Below are 21126 nucleotides of genomic sequence, written 5' to 3'. Positions count from 1 at the left end.
TCCCCTTTCAACCTTTAAAGGGGCATTAAGAAAGATAGGAAAGGGTATCAACAATAACATAATTTTATGTGTATAGTGTAGCAAACAGATCCTGGGACACTTCATTCTTTTGTTCTTTGAATGAATACCCTGGCGGCCGTGCACTGGGGAAGCAGAGTCTTTCAGCAAAGTAAAGGAAAATTCACTGCCTACAATGCAGGGCTGATGCAGGTCACGTGGCCTAATGCAGAGTTTAGGTCATGGCCTGGAATTAAAGCGCTGTGGGCTCTCTTTAAAACAGCAGATGGGTAAGATTATGTTGAATCCAATACTTCACCTCCCCTTCCTAACTATTAAAGTTGAAAGTGGGTTTCTTTAAAGCTGTACTCCAAGAAGAAATAAACGGCACAATTTCATTACACCATTAAATGTATTTTTAATGCAAACAATGTAAGTACCTGAATATGTTTGGTATCACCAGTCTTCTGTATAGAGCTCAGAGAGGGGGAGGGAGAAGCAGCACATAGAGCCAGGGAGGTAGATCCAGATATATGATGAAGGTGGGGAAGAAGACCTGTAAGTTAAAGTACAACTCCAGCAGAGAAAAATCCAGTCCCCTTCCTTGATAGATAGGGCAGTGTTGTTGGCCCAAAGTGCACATATACTAGTATGGCTAGGTGAAAGCATAAGCTCATCTTTTGAACATGTTACATTCTTACACCTAGATTTAGAGTGTAATGTGTAACATGTTCAACACCACCATCCTACACCCTCCTGATCTCCCACTTTTCCTGTAGCCATTGGCGAGTGTTCTTCTCCCCCCACCCACTGTCACATTTGAAATCCGCATACCCGCATCATTCATTCACAGCAATCTATGAATGATTGAACTACAAGTTCCATCTGCCACAGCAGCAGACTGGCTTGTACTTTCAATAACGTTCTGATCAGCACGCTCGTAGTCCATTCACACTCCCTCCAGCTTTCAAACTGAATGCTTGTACAGAGGTAAGGGTAGAAAGCTGGAAGGACAGTGCACAGGGTACAAAGGTAAGTCATGAATAAGTACCATACAGATTGCAGAAGGCAAGGCTATGTAACACTAGAAAATAGTGTCTTTTGTATTTCTAAATGTAGTACATAACTTTACTTTCCACCCATGAAACCTTTCATTTAATTGGCTGTCAGCTTTGAAACTGTAGCAGCTTTACACACTATTTACAATAAATGTTTACATTTTTACTTCCATTTATTGCTTCAGGGACAAGCTCCTGGAGTTGTCTGTAGCAACCAATCAATCTACAGCTTTTCTATTTTCTTAGTTCAGGTTAGAAAAGTGAAGAATCTTATATAATTATATAGTACAAAAATCAAAAAATCTGGTCATTTACCATTATTCAATAAATACCTACATCAAACCACACACTCATTGAACAGCAGATCTTTTTTGAAAATCCATACATCTGCTGGTGCAAAAATAAGTCCATCCTACTAAAAGGGTTACAGTAGGCATGTAAAGTGTATCTATCTAACTTGCTATTGAAAGCATCTCTTTTGCACATTTGACAGATAGCAAAAAATATATATAAAATCCACATCTGCAGAAACTCAAATGAAAAAGGCAGAATAGTCAAACAAAATGAGGATAGTTTGAAGCTCCATTAGCCATATACCTATCTAGATAGCATAAAACACTATGAAAATATCATATTATATTTCCTTTAAACAAAGGCCAGGTCTTGTTATAAAACATCACTTTGCTTGGCACTCAAACACCCCAAATTTTAATCTCTCAAAATCAAACATATGCTATGCAAACACGATAAAAAGAATCATGTTTCTGATTTTTACACTTTGCAGGCCTGCATGCTGCTTACAAGATAATTTGTTTGAAGTAGTTCAGAAGCTTCAGCTGTTTCCACGTACCACTGGAAAGTTACAAAATAACAAATTTTATTTTCAAAGAACATTTAAAGTCTGACCTGTTTCATTGCTTTTTGCACAGCTGGGAAGGGATATACAATCCACAGACGAAGGAAATTGCTCAACTGTAATACTCATATGTTACCCATACGCTGCCATATTCGCTAAATATTTTTCCAGTAGGCATAAGAGGAGGAAATTGAACTACAATCCCCCAAATCATTAGCAGCAAAGTCACTCATAAGGAAAATATGTAGACAACGTTATGCAAATCTTTGGATTTGAAAGGAATAATACATCCAAAATGAGAAGCTTCATGTTCTGAAGATCTGCTCCTGCGTCTTTGATTTAGAACAGAAAATTAAATAAAATAGTACAGGTTAGGAGACCCAAACATTATCGACTGAGAGCTTAGTAAAACAGAAACATGCTTTTCCTTAGAGGAATTTCTGGTAAGTTTAATTTACAAAACAAGGCAGCATGTTAGAGTGGTTTACCAGAGATCTGCTCACCGTGCCTTGCTTCTTAATTTTAATGCTTTATGCAGATGATTGTTTGTCCTTAACTGGCCATCTAGCTAAGATGAAATGTGTCATGTTGCTTTTAGATGGAACTCCTGGTAGCAAAACAGATATAAAAGGCAAGGCGGGCGCTGCATCCTAGGAAAATGAAAGAACATGTAATTAGCAATAAATGTCTACACATCACTATTATCTAAACCAGGGGTGGGCAACTATAGCCCTCCAGCTGTTGTAGAACTACAAGTCCCATGAGGCATTGCAAAACTGACAGTTACAAGCATGACTCCCAAAGGCAGAGGGGACTTGTAGTTCACCAACAGCTGGAGGACCACAGTTGCCCACCCCTGATCTAAATCATTTAGGAACCCACAATGGATTATTTTTAGGTTGCTAACCCCCTCCACAGTGTATCAATCTGTTAGTACAATAAATGTAACTATATAGCATAAGCACACCACATAACAAAAATGTTTTAGCAAGTCATATGAGGAATATACATACAGTTATACAACAGGTACAAATATCCAAGTGTAGCATTCTCCTAGTCAGATAGGGGGATCTAGACTCTAACTGTTAGCTACGAAAGCTGAATAGCAGCCTGGGTGTGATAGCTAGCAGGGGTCAAATTGTGGTCAGAGCTGAGAAGCTCTTCAGGCCAGCCCTCTGGAATTTCCCCCTGCTCCAGAACTTTGGAGAAAGATCTAGAAGCAATGGGTGGATCTGAAGGGTGGCTGGTCTGTACCCCTGGAGGGTTCTGGCCAATTCCCAACAGGAGGCTTAGCAAGGGGCCAGGACAGCCTTTAAGAGTAACTGAGCCTACTCAGGAGAGAGCAGTAGGGAGGAGGATGTGAGGCTGGAAGACAGAAGCCTGTGAGGTGGCCCAGATGGAGAGGGGCTCCCCCCCAGGCAAGGGACCTTGGAAGGAGGAAAGCTCTGGACTTTACTGGCCCCCTGAGAGAGGATCCCCTGTGAGACAGGGAAAGAGCGGCTCAGCTAGAAGGCTTGATAGCAGCCACCAACCCACCAGCAACACATGAGAAGGACTGAGTGAGTAGACCTGCACCTCCTAGGCCAGATAGGAGAAGGAGAACTCTAGTGGGAAACCAGATTAGCAACTACCCGGGACTGTCTTCTACCTCTCCAATATAGACTTTTTTGCTGTAAACACTTGTAAATAGTTGTCCTCGGTTTATAATTTCCACTGGGCATCCCGTACACCCCTTACCCTATCCAAGTTACAATCCCCTAATAAAATCACAAAAATAAAGCTCATGGACTGGTTACTGACTCCTGGATGCAAGTCTATGTAAAAATGTGTGTTGCCTGGCTGTGCAGAACTATAGGGGGACCCAAAACTTCAGCAACTCTTAAGGGGGTACAGCAATACAAGTATGTCATATCACATTGAGCATAATACAGAATAGGTATTCGCTCCACTGTTAAATCCAACCAACAGAAACAAATGCATGTATATAGGTACAGTGAACACAACTTGAATCATATAGCAGCTGATGTTCAGAAATACATACAGGAATTTAGTACCAGAATAGAGTAATGAAAAGGATAGCTGAGTCAGACTCTGGTGAAAAGAGAGAAGAAAAACTAAACATTTTGGGAATGTAAGAACCTTCTTTCTCACGAACCCCTGACCTAAATTACCATTCAAACACAAGTTCCTTATATAAAATGGCTGCTACTAGCAGCTACTTCCCCCCAGACTGACAACACTTCTGGTACCTGATTCCAGGAGTGACATCAATTCTGGATCCTCCATGCTCCCAAAACTTGCCAACTACAGTATGGCTGGACCATGTGATAACTAGCTTTTAATAGGGCAAGAGTTCACGGGGACGGGGTGAAACCTAATTTGTCTAAGCACAACAAAAATAAAAAGATGCATGTAATGTTGCACAAAAGATGCTTAGGAAAAACTCTGTGGGGGAAGTTTCAATGAGCAGCTTCCAAACGATGGCTTGTTGAAGACTCACAATCTAAAATATAAATAAATTAATCATGATTAAGAAAGGAACAAATGTACAATAGGTACATGTACTAAAAAAAGCAATGCACCCAATTTAGGACACTACAAATATTTAATACAAATATACAGTATCTATGAGAAGAAAACAGTAAATAATACATATACACAATAGAGAAAGGACCCCTCTCTATAGTTGGACATACAGGTGAAACTCGAAAAATTAGAATATCGTGCAAAAGTTCATTTATTTCAGTAATGCAACTTAAAAGGTGAAACTAATATATGAGATAGGCTCATTACATACAAAGCAAGATAGTTCAAGCCGTGATTTGTCATAATTGTGATGATTATAGCTTACAGCTCATGAAAACCCCAAATCCACAATCTCAGAAAATTAGAATATTACATGCAATCAATAAAACAAGGATTGTACACAGAACAAAATTAGACCTCTGAAAAGTATAAGCATGCATATGTACTCAGTACTTGGTTTGGGCCCCTTTTGCAGCAATTACTGCCTCAGTGCGGCGTGGCATGGAAGCTATCAGCCTGTGGCACTGCTGAGGTGTTATGGAAGACCAGGATGCTTCAATAGCGGCCTTCAGCTCTTCTGCATTGTTCAGTCTCATGTTACTCATCTTTCTCTTGGCAATGTCCCATAGATTCTCTATGGGGTTCAGGTCAGGCAAGTTTGCTGGTCAATCAAGCACAGTAATCCCACGGTCATTGAACCAGGTTTTGGTGCTTTTGGCAGTATGGGCAGGTGCCAAGTCCGGCTGGAAAATGAAGTCAGCATCCCCATAAAGCTTGTCTGTGGAAGGAAGCATGAAGTGCTCCAAAATCTCCTGGTAGAAGCTGCGTTGACCCTGGACTTAATGAAGCACAGTGGACCAACACCAGCAGATGACATGGCTCCCCAAATCAACACAGACTGTGGAAACTTCACACTGGACTTCAAGTATCTTGCAGTCTGTGCCTCTTCATTCTTCCTCCATACTCTGGGTCCTTGGTTTCCAACTGAGATGCAAAAGTTGCTCTCATCAGAAAAGAGGACTTTGGACCACTGAGCAACAGACCAGGACTGTTTTTCTTTAGCCCAGGTAAGACGCTTCTGACATTGTTTGTTGTTCAGGAACGGCTTGTCAAGAGGAATACGACATTTGAAGCCCATGTCCAGCCTCAGTCCACTCCTTGTGAAAGTCCCCAACACTTTTGAATGGCCTTTTCCTGACAATCCTCTCCAGGCTGCGGTCATCCCTGCTGCTTGTGTACCTTTTTCTTCCACACTTTTCCCTTCCACATAACTTTCTATTAATGTGCTTTGATACAGCACTTTGGGAACATCAAACTTCTTTTGCAATTACCTTTTGAGGCTTTCCCTCCTTATGGAGGGTGTCAATGATGGTTTTCTGCACAACTGTCAGGTCAGCAGACTTTCCCATGATTGTGATTCCTACTGAACGCCGCATTGAGGCAGTAATTGCTGCAAAAGGGGCCCAAACCAAGTACTGAGTACATATGCATGCTTATACTTTTCAGAGGTCCGATATTGTTCTGTGTACAATCCTTGTTTTATTGATTGCAGTCTGAGGTGCAACCTGGTGGTGTCAGATCGACTGAAACATGATATCCCTGAGGTGTTCTATTGGATTTAGGTCATATGAGCATGGGGGCCATTCAATGGCATCAATTCCTTCGTTCTCCAGGAACTGCCTGCATACTCTTGCCACATGACGCCAGGCATTGTTGTGCAACAGGAGGAACCCAGGACCCACTGCACTATCGTAGGGTCTGACAATAGGTCCAAGGATTTCATCCCGATACCTAATGGCAGTCAGGGTGCCATTGTCTAGCCTGTAAAAGTCTGTGCATCACTCCATGGATATGCCTTCGCAGACCATCACTGACCAGTCATGCTGAATGATGTTACAGGCAGCAAAACATTCTCTACAGCTTATCCTGACACGTTCACATCTGTCACATATGCTCAGGGTGAACCTGCTCTCATCTGTGAAAAGCACAGGGCGCCAGTGGCAGACCTGCCAATTCTGGTGTTCAATGGCAAATGCTGATCGAACTCTATGGTGCTGGGCAGTGAGCACAAGGTCCACTAGAGGATGTCGGGCCCTCAGGCCACCCTCATGAAGTCTGCTTCTGATTGTTTGGTCAGAGACATTCACACCAGTGGCCTGCTGGAGGTTATTTTGTAGGGCTCTGGCAGTGCTCAACCTGTTCCTCCTTGCACAAAGGAGCAGATAACGGTCCTGCTGATGGGTTAAGGACCTTCTACGGCCCTGTCCAGCTCTCCTAGAGTAACTACCTGTCTCCTGGAATCTGCCTGTCTCCTGGAATCTCCTCCATGCTCTGGAGACTGTGCTGGGAGACACAGAAAACCTTCTGGCAATGGCACGTAATGATGTGCCATCCTGGAGGAGTTGGACTGCCTGTGCAACCTCTATAGGGTCCAGGTATTGCCTCAAGCTACCAGTAGTGACACTGAGCCTAGCCAAATGCAAAACTAGTTAAAAACAGTCAGAAAAGATGAGTAGGGAAAACAATGTCAGTGGCCTCCAGCTGTAAAACCATTTTTGTTTTGGGGGTCTTCTCATTGTTGCCCACCTAGTGCACCTGCTGTTAATTTCATTAACACTAAAGCAGCTGAAACTGATTAACAACCCCCTCTGCTATTTAACTGACCAGATCAATATCCCAGGAGTTTAATTGACTTATTATTTATTATTATTTATTTCAGGTACTTATATAGCGCTGTCAATTTACGTAGCACTTTACACATATATATTGTACATTCACATCAGTCCCTAACCCTCAAGGGGTGTACAATCTAAGGTCCCTAACTTACATTCATACATACACATATTAGGGCCAATTTAGACAGGATCCAATTAACCTACCAGCATGTCTTTGGAGTGTGGGAGGAAACCGGAGTACCCGGAGGAAACCCACGCAGGCACAGGGAAAACATGCAAACTCCAGGCAGGTGGTGCCGTGGCTGGGATTCTAACCAACGACCCTATGTCTCATGTGGTGACGTGATATCATGCATATTGCATTGATCTAATGAGAAAATTAATTACTTTCCTTAAGGTGGCCACACATGGATTAAATTCCTGATGTTTTCTACTGAATTGGCCAGAATTTGATCTGTAGGTGGTCCTGCCAGCACTACCTGGCTCATCAAAATTTGATCTGAAGACTGGCAGAGTCAGGTGGAAAACTGTTGGCCGGACAGTGACTGCAGCCAATCAACAGTTCAGATTTTCTTACAGTCACAGGCACCAGCTCCAGAAATCTGTTAGAAATCAATGTGTGTTTGGCCAGATTTAGCCAATTTCTTTTTTAATTTATGTTCTTTTTTTCTCCTGTCTTTAATAATGTTGCTATCAGAGCACTGTTTTTTTCTTTGTCAGCAGCGGGGTGGGGACCCCCACACTCTTACAGGGCCCCAGTAGTGCAGCCTACAGCAGAGTGGAATCTGTTGAGAGAACTGAAAGTCAGTGTTCCTGCACCCAAAACAAGATAGATTCCTAATACTGTGATTAGAGAATTAAGTGATGCAGAGCTGATAAATTAGTGAGAAGCCCCAGGAAAATGGAGGCTGCTGGTTAAAAGCTACAGAACTACCTGGGCCTTACTGTTTTATATTAGGGGTATATCCTGAGTGTACTGGGGTGCATGGCTCAGTGTGCTGAGTACATTTAGGTTTACATGGTGAGGTGATGCTTGCTAATGCATGCAAAGTTTTGTGGTGCATGAGGCAATGTATTAAGCATGTTTGGGGTAAAATTAAACCCTGGGAAAAGATATTGTAAAGTTACATCAATATTAAAAGAGAAGTGTGGACTTAATTTTTCGCCATTTATACTTACCTAGGTAATGCAGCCTTGGTTCGATGCTGCATTTGTCACCCACTGGCTCTAAGTGTGAGAACACCACTGTCTGCTCTGCCCCCCCAGCGCTCACTGGAGCACTGGGCTGTGGGGGGGAAGGAGAGGCTGGCTCAGGCTCTCAGTGGCTCATTGAGAGGCTGAGCCAGATGCCGCTCCAGACTCTGAACTGGATCCAGACTTTGAAGTTGGGATCTTTCTTCAGGCTGGACCGGCTGAGTGACATCAGTCAACAGCAGGCTTCGGCCCGCTGATGGCTGAAAATGGGTCACAGGAGTGCAGAACAAACTGCACTCCTGTGATCCACAGGAGAAGTACAGTCAAAATAGCTTTGGCTGTACTTCTCCTTTAAGAATTTTTTTTTCCAATTATTAAAACTGCTTATTTTCCTTACATTGATTGCTCCACCTAGTGCCACCTAGTCCCTTATGGTCCTGACACACAATGCAGAGCTATTGACCCAGCATTGGACTTGATGACATAATTGTGTGACCACTGGCCAGAGCTTGTTAGAGAAGAGGCTTTAAGGAACTGGATTCACAGATGTAGGAAGCCTGCTGAAGAAAGGAAGAAAATATGTATTACACTTTATTCCTCTACCCCTAGTGTTATTGAGCATTAAACCCTTGCAGTGCAGGAGGGCACCACTGCAAGGGTTATTTTTCTGTAAGCCCTGGAGTTGGGCTTTAACTACAAGTGGTTTAAATGCCTGAATTTTTTTGTTTATAAGTTTCCTGTAATCCTCTGTACACTGCAGCAAAGTGAATAGACGGGTCAACTCGTGTGTGCTGCTTCTTCTTATTTGACAGGAAGGTAAGCAGGATTATTTTACTACTTTGCCACTTGGCAGCAAACTAGGGCACACTGTCCACTAGGGTGCAGCCATGGCTGCTGATTTCCCTACTCTTCTGTGGCTGGATCTAGGGGGGGGGGGGTGTTGGAATAGGCTACCCCTAGCCTGGAGCAGTGAAGCCTGCAAAGAGAAATAACACAAGTCGGAAGGTGCGGGCTGTGCTCTCCTCTCCTGTCAGTGGTGCGATCCTCCATAAAGCAGATGACACAGGATCACTCTTACATCAGCATGCTCAGTGTTTGATTCATTCCATGGCTCCTTGCTGCTGAGAGATGAGAGGCTAATTGGAGGAAATAGGCGGCGGGGTAATCAAACTTTGTACAGCCCAATCCAAGAGTGATCCTGCGTCATCTGCTCTATGGAGGATCACTCCGCTGACAGGAGTGAATGCACACAATGAAAGGAGGGGGAGTGGTAACAATAAATTGGAGAGGATTGTGCACGGGGCTATTTGTGCTGGGAACGGTAATGGGTATGATGAAGGGGGGGGGATTTGTGCTAGGAGAAGGGATGGGGGATATGTTCTGGAGTAGGAGAAGGGATTGGGTGATTTGTGTTAGGAGAGGGGATTGGAGGGGATTTGTGTTAGGAGGGAGGATTGGGAGAGGTTTTGCTGGGGGGGTTGTGCTAGGAGGGGGGATTTGGGTGGGTAGGAAGGATTTGTGCTGGGAAGGGTAATTTGGAGGGGGTTGTGCTCGGAGGAGGGATTTGGGTGGGTAGGAAGGATTTGTGCTGGGAAGGGTAATTTGGAGGGGGTTGTGCTCGGAGGAGGGATTTGGGTGGGTAGGAAGGATTTGTGCTGGGAAGGGTAATTTGGAGGGGGTTGTGCTCAAAGGAGGGATTTAGGGGTATTTGTGTTAGAAGACAGGATTGGGGGGTTTATGCTAGGAGGGGGGGATTTGGGGGAAGGGATTTGTGCTAGGGTGGAAAATTTGAGGGGACAGAGGATGTGTGCTAGGAGGGGTGAAGTAGAACTATAAGTGAAGTTTTTTTTTGGAGGGGGGGGGGTGGCAAGTAGCTGGTCTTGCCTAGAGAGCAAAATAGTCTAGCCCCGGCACTGCCTAGCAGTGCATACGACTATAAATACTTTCAAAGGTAAATCAGTTCCTATAACAGTATTTCAACTATGTATGCAGCTTCTTGCTTAAAGTTCAGCTAAAGCATCACTAATGTAACAGCATCAAGGGCATATGAACACCTCTTCTCACTGGATTTGTCCATAAATTGAGGATATACACACTTTAAAATATGACCATCTTAGGTTACAGCAACAAAGTAGATATAATTTTCTTTCTTTACTATGAATCAATGTTAAAAATAACATCTGCAACATTCAATGTTTAGTTCCATTTTATGCAAAATCTTTTTCAAAGGATCTCAGTTTATGGACAAATCAGGTAGGATAAAATGTTCATATTTTCGTTGAGACAGGCACTATTGTATCAGTCAAACAGTCAAAACTCATTTACAGTTACTGGATGTGGATTATGATAAAGTAAGGAAATACCTGATCTGAAGGGAAGCAATTATACAGATCTACATAAAAAAATGTGTCAAAGGACTGTCTGTCTCCCATTATAACCAGTCAGGTTATCACTGTCATTTTTTCTTGGCCCCTTTTGTAAAAATATGGAAGGATTTGATTGATGGTTATTGGGGCAACACAACAGTTCTCTTGATTAAATGTGGTCTTGTTGCAGACATTATCAATAAATGGATTTGCAAATACTTTTTAGGGACAGTGCTACCTAGGTCTATTACTTTATTTGTGTAAGCCATTTACATTATATTACACCCTTTAGAAAATGATAAATAATCTATAGTAATGTTGCAGACAAATGTACAAACTGGATTTTTGCTTTGCAAGTTGAACACAGACCTATTTTATGTACGAATGTCCATCGGAATTTCTCCTACTTTCAGCATTCCGGATTCCTGAGAGCTGTGCAGCTGTTTTCTTAATGAGGAGATTAGTGAAGACATTTATGTATTCGAAATGTTAAAATAACACAATTAATAATACTTTACTAATAGCACCAATAGATGCATTAATGGCATAAAACACTAATGGCGAACAAGATTTTTTATTTTTTCACCTTATTAAGCTTTTATCTTTTCCTCTATTTCTTCCTTTGTTGCTTTTACAGTATGCTGACACTGGAAGAGGATAACCATTTTCATTAAAACAGAGAAAGCATTCTTAAAATGCTGCATGTGAAAAAATAGCTGCCGAGAAGTTATTCTGGGGTTTGTAATATATTTTTGGATTTACATGTGTGCTGTGTAAACATTAATGTTCCCATGGTGTTTCTGATAGAAAAGTGCAGATGCGATATTTCCTTGCATAAAAAACTGGTAACTGGATTATTTTTAAAACTAATTTAAGCAAAACATTAATTGAACATTATAAGCATTCAATGTAGTGCTATTATTTTTGTGTAATAAACTTATGGTTGGCTATAGTTGAAAACAGATGCACAATATGGCTGATTTTAGCTCAGTTGCATGACTGTCCTTCTGCATACACTTTACTAATGACCATACTGGGTCATTGCTAATAAGTTAAAATGTTGTTCTTTCACTACATTTCTTTGCTGCTCCTGTTGATATAAGCTGGGCAGCATAGTGGTTTTGTGGGTGAAAGAAGATCTGTTACAAAGCTACAGCCACCAATGATATACAACAATGTTAGGTGTGCCAAATACCCTAAATTTATAAATATATACAGTATATTGCCAAAAGTATTGGGACACCCCTCCAAATCACTGGATTCAGGTGTTCCAATCACCTCTATGGCCACAGGTGTATAAAATCAAGCACCTAGGCATACAGACTGCTTCTACAAACATTTGAAAGAATTGGTCTTCCTCAGGAGCTCAGTGAATTCAAGCGTGGTACCATGATAGGTTGCCACCTGTGCAATAAATCCATCCGTAAAATTTCCTTGCTACTAAATATTAAACGGTGAACTGTTAGTGGTATTATAACAAAGTGGATGTGACTGGGAACAACAGCTACTTACCCACAAAGTGGTAGGCCACGTAAAATGACAGAGCAGGGTCAGCGCATGCTGAAGCACACAGTGCGCAGAAGTCACCAACTGTCTGCAGAGTCAATAGCTAAAGACCTCCATACTTGTGACCTTCAGATTAGCACAAGAGTGCGTAGAGAGCTTCATAGAATGGGTTTTCATGGCCAAGCAGCCGCATCCATGCCTTACATCACCAAGTGCAATGCAAAGCGATGCAGTGGTGTAAAGCATGCCGCCACTGGACTCTAGAACAGTGGAGACGTGTTCTCTGGAGTTACAAATCATGCTTCTCTGTCTGGCAATCCGATGAACATGTCTAGATTTGGCAGTTGCCAGGAGAACGGTACTTGCCTGACTGCATTGTGCCAAGTGTAAAGTTTGGTGGAGGGGGGATTATAGTGCTGGGTTGTTTTTCAGGGGTTGGGCTTAGTTCCAGTGAAGGGAATTCTTAAGGCTTCAGCAAACTAAGACATTTTGGACAATTTCATGCTCCCAACTTTGTGGGAACAGTTTGGGGATGGCCCCTTCATATTCCTACATGACTGTGCACCAGTGTACAAAGCAAGGTCCATAAAGACATAGATGAGAGAGTTTGGGGTGGAGCACCTTGATTGGCCTGAACCTCAACCCGATACAACACCTTTGGGATGAATTAGAGTGGAGACTGTGAGCCAGGCCTTCTTGTCTGACATTAGTGCCTGACCTCACAAATGCAGTTCTGAAAATGGTCAAACATTCCCATAGACACACTCCTAAACCTTGTGGAAGGCCTTCCCAGAAGAGTTGAAGCTGTTATAGCTGCAAGGGTGGACCAACTCAATATTGAATCCGACGGACTAAGACTTGGATGCCATTAAAGTTCATGTGCGTGTAAAGGTAGGCGTCCCAATACTTTTGGCAATATAGTGTGTGTGTGCATATATATATACCCTGTTTCCCCTAAAATAAGACATACCCCAAAAATAAGACCTAGTGTTATTTTTGGAAATTGCTAAAGTATAAGACCTGCCCCGAAAATAAGACCTAGTTGTGATCAGGGTTTTTTTTTTCAGCCGAAACATGGCGGAACGCTATTCCGCCACCTCTGCCACTGGCCTTGCGCACACCCATATCTACTGTCTCTTATAAACACAGAAGCGCGGCTGAGGTGACAGCACCATCCGCTCCCTACCTCTGTACTCACTGTGGGACAGGGAAGGAACAGATATCTGCGGGTGCAGTATGCAGTGTGCTTAGGGGTGGGGCATCTCCACCTGCAGCCTAATGCATGGAAGCCAATGTCCCAGGGGTGATGGCCGGCCAGTGGGGATGAGGCGGAGCGGTGAGTAAGTCCACTTGGTGCACTGTGTGGGATGATACGACCCGAAACTGGAGTTACTATAGAGAGGGGCCGGCTGCTGACAGCTGTGTTTTGCAAAACTAGCTAACCATATGAGGGCAGTGGAGGGGGAGGGGGGGATGTGAAAAGGTGAGCTGCAGTCAGGTGTTGCAGAGGTAAATTGAGTCAGTTGAGTTGCAGACAGGGTGCATAGGTGAGCTGCGGCTGGGGGGGTGCAGAGGTGAGCTGAGTTGCAACCCACCTTTGCACCCCCTAGCCACAGCTCAGCTCTGCACACCCTGGCCACAGCTCAGCTCTGCACACCCTGGCCACAGCTCAGCTCTGCACCCCCTGGCCACAGCTCACCTCTGCATTCCCCATCTGCAACTCACCCCTTCACACTGTCTGTGGCTCATATCTGCACCCTGTCTGAAACTCACCTGTCAAGTCACCCCTGCAACACCTGACTGCAGCTCACAACTGTCATCAGCTGGCCCTCTCCCTAAGTAACCCTCATCCACAACTGCCTGCAGCTCACCTCTGTACCCCCTGTCCACACCTGGACATTTAAAAAACAAGGCCTACCTCTAAAATAAGACCTAGTGTGTTTTTTGAGCCCAAAAAAATATAAGATAGTGTCTTATTTTCGGGGAAATACAGTACATATATATATATATATGTATACTGTATATATATATATATATATATATATATATATATACACAGTGAGGAACAGAAGTATTTGAACACCCTGCGATTTTGCAAGTTCTCCCACTTAGAAATCATGGAGGGGTCTGAAATTTACATCATAGGTGCATTCCTACTCTGAGAGACAGAATTTAAAAAAAAATTCAGGAAATCACATTGTATGATTTTTAAAGAATTTATTTGTCTTGCACTGCTGAACACAAGTATTTGAACACCTAAGAAACAGCAAGAATTCTGGCTCTCAATGACCTGTTACTGTGCCTTTAAAAAGTCCACCTCTACTCCACTCATTAATCTAACTTAGTAGCACCTGTCTGAGCTCTTTAAAGACACCTGTCCACCCCACAGTCAGTCAGACGCCAACTACTACCATGGGCAAGACCAAAGAGCTGTCAAAAGACACCAGAGACAAAATTGTGGACCTCCACAAGGCTGGAAAGGGCTACGGGGCAATTGCCAATCAGCTTGGTGAAAATAGATCAACTGTTGGAGCAATTGTTAGAAAATGAAAGAGGCTAAAGACAATTGTCATTCTCCCTCAGACTGGGGCTCCATGCAAGATCCCACCTCGTGGGGTATCACTGATGACAAGAAAGGTGAGAAATCAGCCCAGAACTACAAGGGAGGAGCTGATCAATGACATGAAGAGAGCTGGGACCACAGTTTCAAAGGTCACTGTAGGTAGAACACTACGCCGTCATGGTTTCAAATCATGCATTGCACGGAAGGTTCCCCTGCTCAAGTCATCACATGTCCAGGCCCGTCTGAAGTTTGCCAATGACCATCTGGATGATCCAGAGGAGGCATGGGAGAAAGTCATGTGGTCAGATGAGACCAAAGTAGAACTTTTTGGTCTAAACTTCACTCGTCGTGTTTGGAGTAAAAAGAAGGATGAAGATCCCAAGAACACCATCCCTAATGTGAAGCATGGGGGTGGTAACATCATGCTTTGGGGGTGCTTTTCTGTGAAGGGGACAGGATGACTGCACTGTATTAAGGAGATGATGACTTGGGCCATTTATTGTGAGATTTTGAGCAACAACCTCCTTCCCTCAGTCAGAGAATTGAAGATGGGTCGTGGCTGGGTCTTCCAACATGACAACGACCCGAAGCACACAGCCAGGATAACCAAGGAGTGGCTCCGTAAGAAGCATATCAAGGTTCTGGAGTGGCCTAGCCAATCTCCAGACCTAAATCCAATAGAACACTTTGGAGGGAGCTGAAACTCTGTGTTGCTCAGCGACAGCCCCGAAACCTAACAGATCTAGAGGAGATTTGTGTGGAGGAGTGGGCCAAAATCCCTGTTGCAGTGTGTGAAAACCTGGTCAAGAACTACAGGAAACGTTTGACCTCTGTAATTGCAAACAAAGGCTTCTGTACCAAATATTAACACTGATTTTCTCAGGTGTTCAAATACTTATGTTCAGCAGTGCAAGACAAATAAATTCTTTAAAAATCATACAATGTGATTTCCTTAATTTTTTTTTTTAAATTCTGTCTCTCAGAGTGGGAATGCACCTACAATGTGAATGTCAGACCCCTCCATGATTTCTAAGTGGGAGAACTTGCAAAATCGCAGGGTGTTCAAATACTTCTGTTCCTCACTGTATATATACACTATGTTGTCAAAATTATAAAAGTATCGGGCAAGGTTTGGATGCAGCTGCTCTGCCATGGAAACCCATTTTATGAAGCTCTCTACGCACTGTGCGCTTCAGCATGTGCTGACTCCACTCTGTCATTTTATGAGTTGCTGTTGTTCCTAGTTGCTTCCACTTTGTTATAATGCCACTAACATTTGACCGTGGAATATTTCTTGGCAAGGAAGTTTCACAGATGGACTTATTGCACAGGTCGCAACCTATCAAGGTACCACGCTTGAATTCACTGAGTATTCTTCTTGTGGTTACCTATGGGTTTCCCTTTGTATCCCGAACAATTCTTCTGGCAGTTGTGGCTGTAATCTTTTTTGGTCTACCTGACCTTGGCTTGCTATCAAGAGATCCCCGGACTTTCCACTTCTTAATAGGTGATTTAACAGTACTGATTGACATTTTCAAGGCTTTGGACATCTTTTCATGTCCTTTTCCATCTTTATAAAGCTCCATTACCTTGTTACGCAGGACTTTTGACAGTTCTTTTCTGACCCCCATGGCTCAGTATCTAGCCCAGTCAGTGCTTCCACATAAGAGCTAACAAACTCATTAACTATGTATACACTGACACTAATTGCAATTTAAAAAGCAACAGATGTGGGACATTAACCTCTAATTGGCATTTTAACCCGTGTGTGTCACCTTGTGTGTCTGTACCAAGGCCAAACATTCCAGGGTATGTAAACTTTTGATCCGGGTCATTTGGGTGATTTCTGTTATCATTATGATTTAAAAAGGAGCCAAACAACTATTTGATAATAAATGGCTTCATATGATCATCATTCTTCAATAAAAGAGTATTTTTTGGCATGATCAGTCATATTTTCAATATCAATGCCAAAATTTCACAATTTCTGCCAGGGTATGTAAACTTTTGAGCACAACTGTATATGTGAAAAAGGGTAACAATCCTTTACTGCTGTACCAGCCTAAATACTGGCTGGTCACCTGCCCACAACAAAAACATAGAATTAATACATAAAAATGTACTGGCATTTAAGGGTGACCCAACAGTACTATACCAGAGACCATAATTAATACTTTTATACTGTTATTATATGTTTAATAGATGAAATTCATCAGTATATGGCATTTTATTCCATGAATCCAACACTTCTTCCCTTGCTGCCCTCTCCCATGGTGGCCTTTTCTGGACTCACACCCCCAGACCCAGTGGACAGAAGGGAGGGGGAGTGGGAAGCCTAGCCCCACATAGCACCTATCAAGTACTTCACCCACCTCTCTCTGTCACTATCCTCATTTGAGGCACATTGCATTTGTCTTTTCCCCAGTTTCTCTAAGGATAGGTGTGATCTACTGGCCTCATGGAGCAGTAACAGCCTTCCTTGATGACTTCTCTGCATGGCTACCCTACTTTCTCTCTTCTGAAATCCCCACAACCATTCTTGGTGATTTCAACATCCCTGTAATACTCCTGTTACTTCCAAACTTCTCAGTCTAACCTCCTCCTTTGACCTGAAGCAATGGGTACATGTTTCTACTCACTCTGATGGCAACACCCTTGAACTTGTTTTCTCCCACCTATGCACTCTCCCACCTGTGCACCTCTCCAACAATCCTTTCCCTCTCTCTGATCACCACCTTATTAGTTTCACTCTGCCTCTCTTCCACCTTCTCTCGTTCCAACTGCCTAACAATAACCCATAGAAAGCTTCATCATCTCAACCCTTCTCTTCTCTACTTTGCTACTGACCACCTATATGACAAAATCTTATCCCTGTCCTGCCCCAACCTAGCCACTTCTGTCTACAACACTTCACCGTCATCCTTCCTGGACACACTGGCCCCCCTCACTACACACAGAATCAGGCCCCAACCCCTAGAACCTTGGCAAGCAGATAACTCCAGAATTTTGGAAAAACAGAGCCATGCTCTTGAGCGCCTATGGCGTAAGACCAGGTGAAAGATTGCAACCAATATAAATTTTCCCTCCAAAAATACAATTCCTGCCTCCTCACTGCCAAGCAGACCTATTTTATTACTCTCATTAACAACTTATCATTGCGTCTCCGACAAATCTTCTCTACCTTTTAACTCTCTACTTTGTCCTCCACTGCCTCTGCCCACTAACTCACTCACTGCCCAGGAGATTGCCAATCACTTCAAACATAAGATTGATACAGTTTGTGAGGAGATCTCTGCTGTACAGATACCTTCTCCACTTAACACTCCATGTCAACAGGTACACTCATTACTTCCCTCATTCAATCCCACCACTATAGATGAGGTTGCTAAACTTTTTTTCTAACATCCACCTAACCACCTGCCCCCTGGACCTTGTTCCCTCACAAATGCTACGTTCATCCTCTGGCTCTATCCTTCACTCTCTAACTCACATCTTCAATCTCTATCTTTTTTCTGGCATCTTCCCCGACTCTCTAAAACATGCATTAGTAACCCCCATACTTAAAAAATCCTCACTAGACCCCACCACTCTTAACAACCTACATCCCTTCGCCTTACTCCCCTTTTTATCCAAACTCCTTGAGTGTCTGGTCTACAACTGACTGAGTAATCACCTCACTGAGAATAACCTTGATCCCCTTCATTCTGGATTTTGCACTCCACAGTCCACAGAAACTGCTTTCTTAAAACTCTCAAATGATCTGTTAACGACTAAATCCAATGGACACTATTCCAGGCTCCTACTCATAGACTGCTCTGCTGCCTTTGACACAGTTGACTATCCCCTCCTCAAAAAACTCCACGCCTTTGGTCTCCATGACTGTACTCTTCGATGGTTCTCATCTTACTTATCCAACTGCACCTTTAGCATTACTTACAATTCTACTTCCTCCTCTCCACTTCCTTTCTCTGTCAGGGTCCCCCAATGTTCTGTTCTTGGACCTCTCCTATTCTCAATCTACACTGCCTCCCTGGGTCAGCTGATAGCTTGCCAAGATTTACAATGTATTCTCTATGCTGACAACATCCAGATTTGCCTCTCTACTCTTCAGCTCACTCCTTCAGTCTCCTCACGTATCACTAAGCTACTAACAGACTTATCAGTCTGGATGTAACACCACTTCCTCAAACTCAATATATCCAAAACTGAGCTCATAATTGTTCCTCCCGGACATATCTCTACCCCTGATCCCATAATTCCCTCAAGATAGATGGCACAACTATCTGCCCGTCCCTGCATGCCAAGATTCTAGCTGTAATACTGGACTCTGAACTATCCATTCAATCCCATATCTAATCACTGTCCAAATCTTGTCGCCTCAACATCTCCAAAATATGCCCCTGCCTAACAAATGACACCAAAAAGCTCCTAGTTCACTTCTTGGTCATCTCTCCTTGACTAATGCAATTCTCTCCTCATGGTATTACCTTTACATAGGCTAGTCCTTCAGCCCATCATAAATGCTGCTGCCAGCCTCATCTATCTTACCAACCATTCAGTGTCTGCTACACCCCTCTGCCTCGCTTACCCAGTGAATTAAATTCAAAATACAAACAACTACTTACAAAGCCATCCACAACTCAGCCCCCAGCTACATCACAAACTTTTTTTTCCGAGCCTCTCCTATCCTATTGAATTCTCTACCGCAATCTGTCCGACTATCTCCCACTCCATTTACTTTCAGACAATCCATGAAAATCCTCCTCTTAAGAGAAGCCTATTCTGTCCCCACCTAACAACTGGAGTTTTATTTTCCCCATCAACTCATCCCCCACAGCTATTATCTTTTGTTTCACTTGACCCTCCCTCCTAGATTGCAAGTTCTAACGAGCAGGGCCCACTGATTCCTCCTGTATCGAATTGTATGGTAACTGTACTGTCTGTTGTGGACCTTTTGAATTATGTCTCAAAAACATGACTTTATCAAGACATAACATTATATGACAAGCAGCTCAGTATAGCCGGATGCTAAGAGTTAATTTTGTCTTGGTTGAACCCTCCAAGGATCCTAGTTAAGAAATGGATAGAATGGGGGAAGTGAGACTTTTCCAAGACAATAAGACTGTTTGGACTGTCAACAAGTACTATTTGTATATTGAAGTTGAGAAGAATGCATATACAAGAAAGTCAAACAGATAGCCAGATAGGACTTCGACTTTCAAACATTTTAACAATAATGAGACGGGAACTCAACTGGTTGGAAGTTTACCCAAACCTTGTAGAGTGTGATAAACCAACAGACCTCTGAAACTATCACAATATACTATTGTCCACCAAGGGTGAAAGCATTAACAGTTGTTTACCATGATTCCAATACAAGAGCCAGGCAAACAGAGAGTTTTTCCCTACACATAGAAAATGTTGGTTCTAAAACAAAGAAGTGAAATTCAGGACATTTAAGTCTAAAAATTGACTGTATATAATTACAAAGATATACTACAAAAACATATTATAAATAAGATGTTATAGATTTTACACACCACTAAATATTCAGCAATGGGAACTATATATCACTAACTTGAGTATTGAGATGATGGAAAGTAAGATGTATTATAAACTAGCATTAGTTACATGTCTTATCAGGAAACAAACAGGATGGTATTTCAAGAAGGAATAACTGAATATACACCTATATTCCATGGTCCCTATTTAGAATATTATAGGTATGATCACTTATATCTGGAAAAAGACGTATATTTGATCCCTGAAATTACCTTAAGATTCCACCCAAGGTATGAGTCATCTCAAATACTCAAATTGTTCTATGATACATGACCGCCACCTGGCGGGCAGGTGAGAAATAGCTTATGTACACACATTTCTCAACTAGCCAATCAAGAAGCCTGGTGGGAAGGTATCTTAGAACAATGGATTAGTGGATATAAAAGCCCTTGTACCTTCAAGAAAAACCTCATCAAGAAAAGACCTCATCAAAAGAAGACCCGGACATCTGAAGAAGATCTCTGCTGAATAACTACTCTTCCATCCTTTCAAACTTCCTAAAACTTTACTAAATTTCTAAACCTCTATCCTTATAACTTCCTACATTCTCCCATACTGAATCTATCACTTGCCCTATAATATCATTTCTAAAGGCGTTCCACTGCCAGCTAAATCCACGGGAGAGTTGCCTAGTCTGAATGCCGGGTGCGGTGAGATTGTTTATTTGATTTTGTATTACCTATTTTCTCTGTTGTGTGGAATCATAGAATTACCTTAGTGTATCACAACAATATTGGGTAGTTAGATATATGTAGAGAGATCCTGTTTTACTGTTAAAAATTGTTTGTTGCCATATTATAAATTTTTTTCATATTTCATAATT

Source organism: Staurois parvus, unplaced genomic scaffold, assembly GCF_062004578.1.
Source record: "Staurois parvus isolate SC_StPar_1 unplaced genomic scaffold, SC_StPar_1.0 ptg001302l, whole genome shotgun sequence".
Classification (NCBI taxonomy): Eukaryota; Metazoa; Chordata; class Amphibia; order Anura; family Ranidae; genus Staurois; species Staurois parvus.
This window is presented reverse-complemented; position numbering follows the sequence as displayed.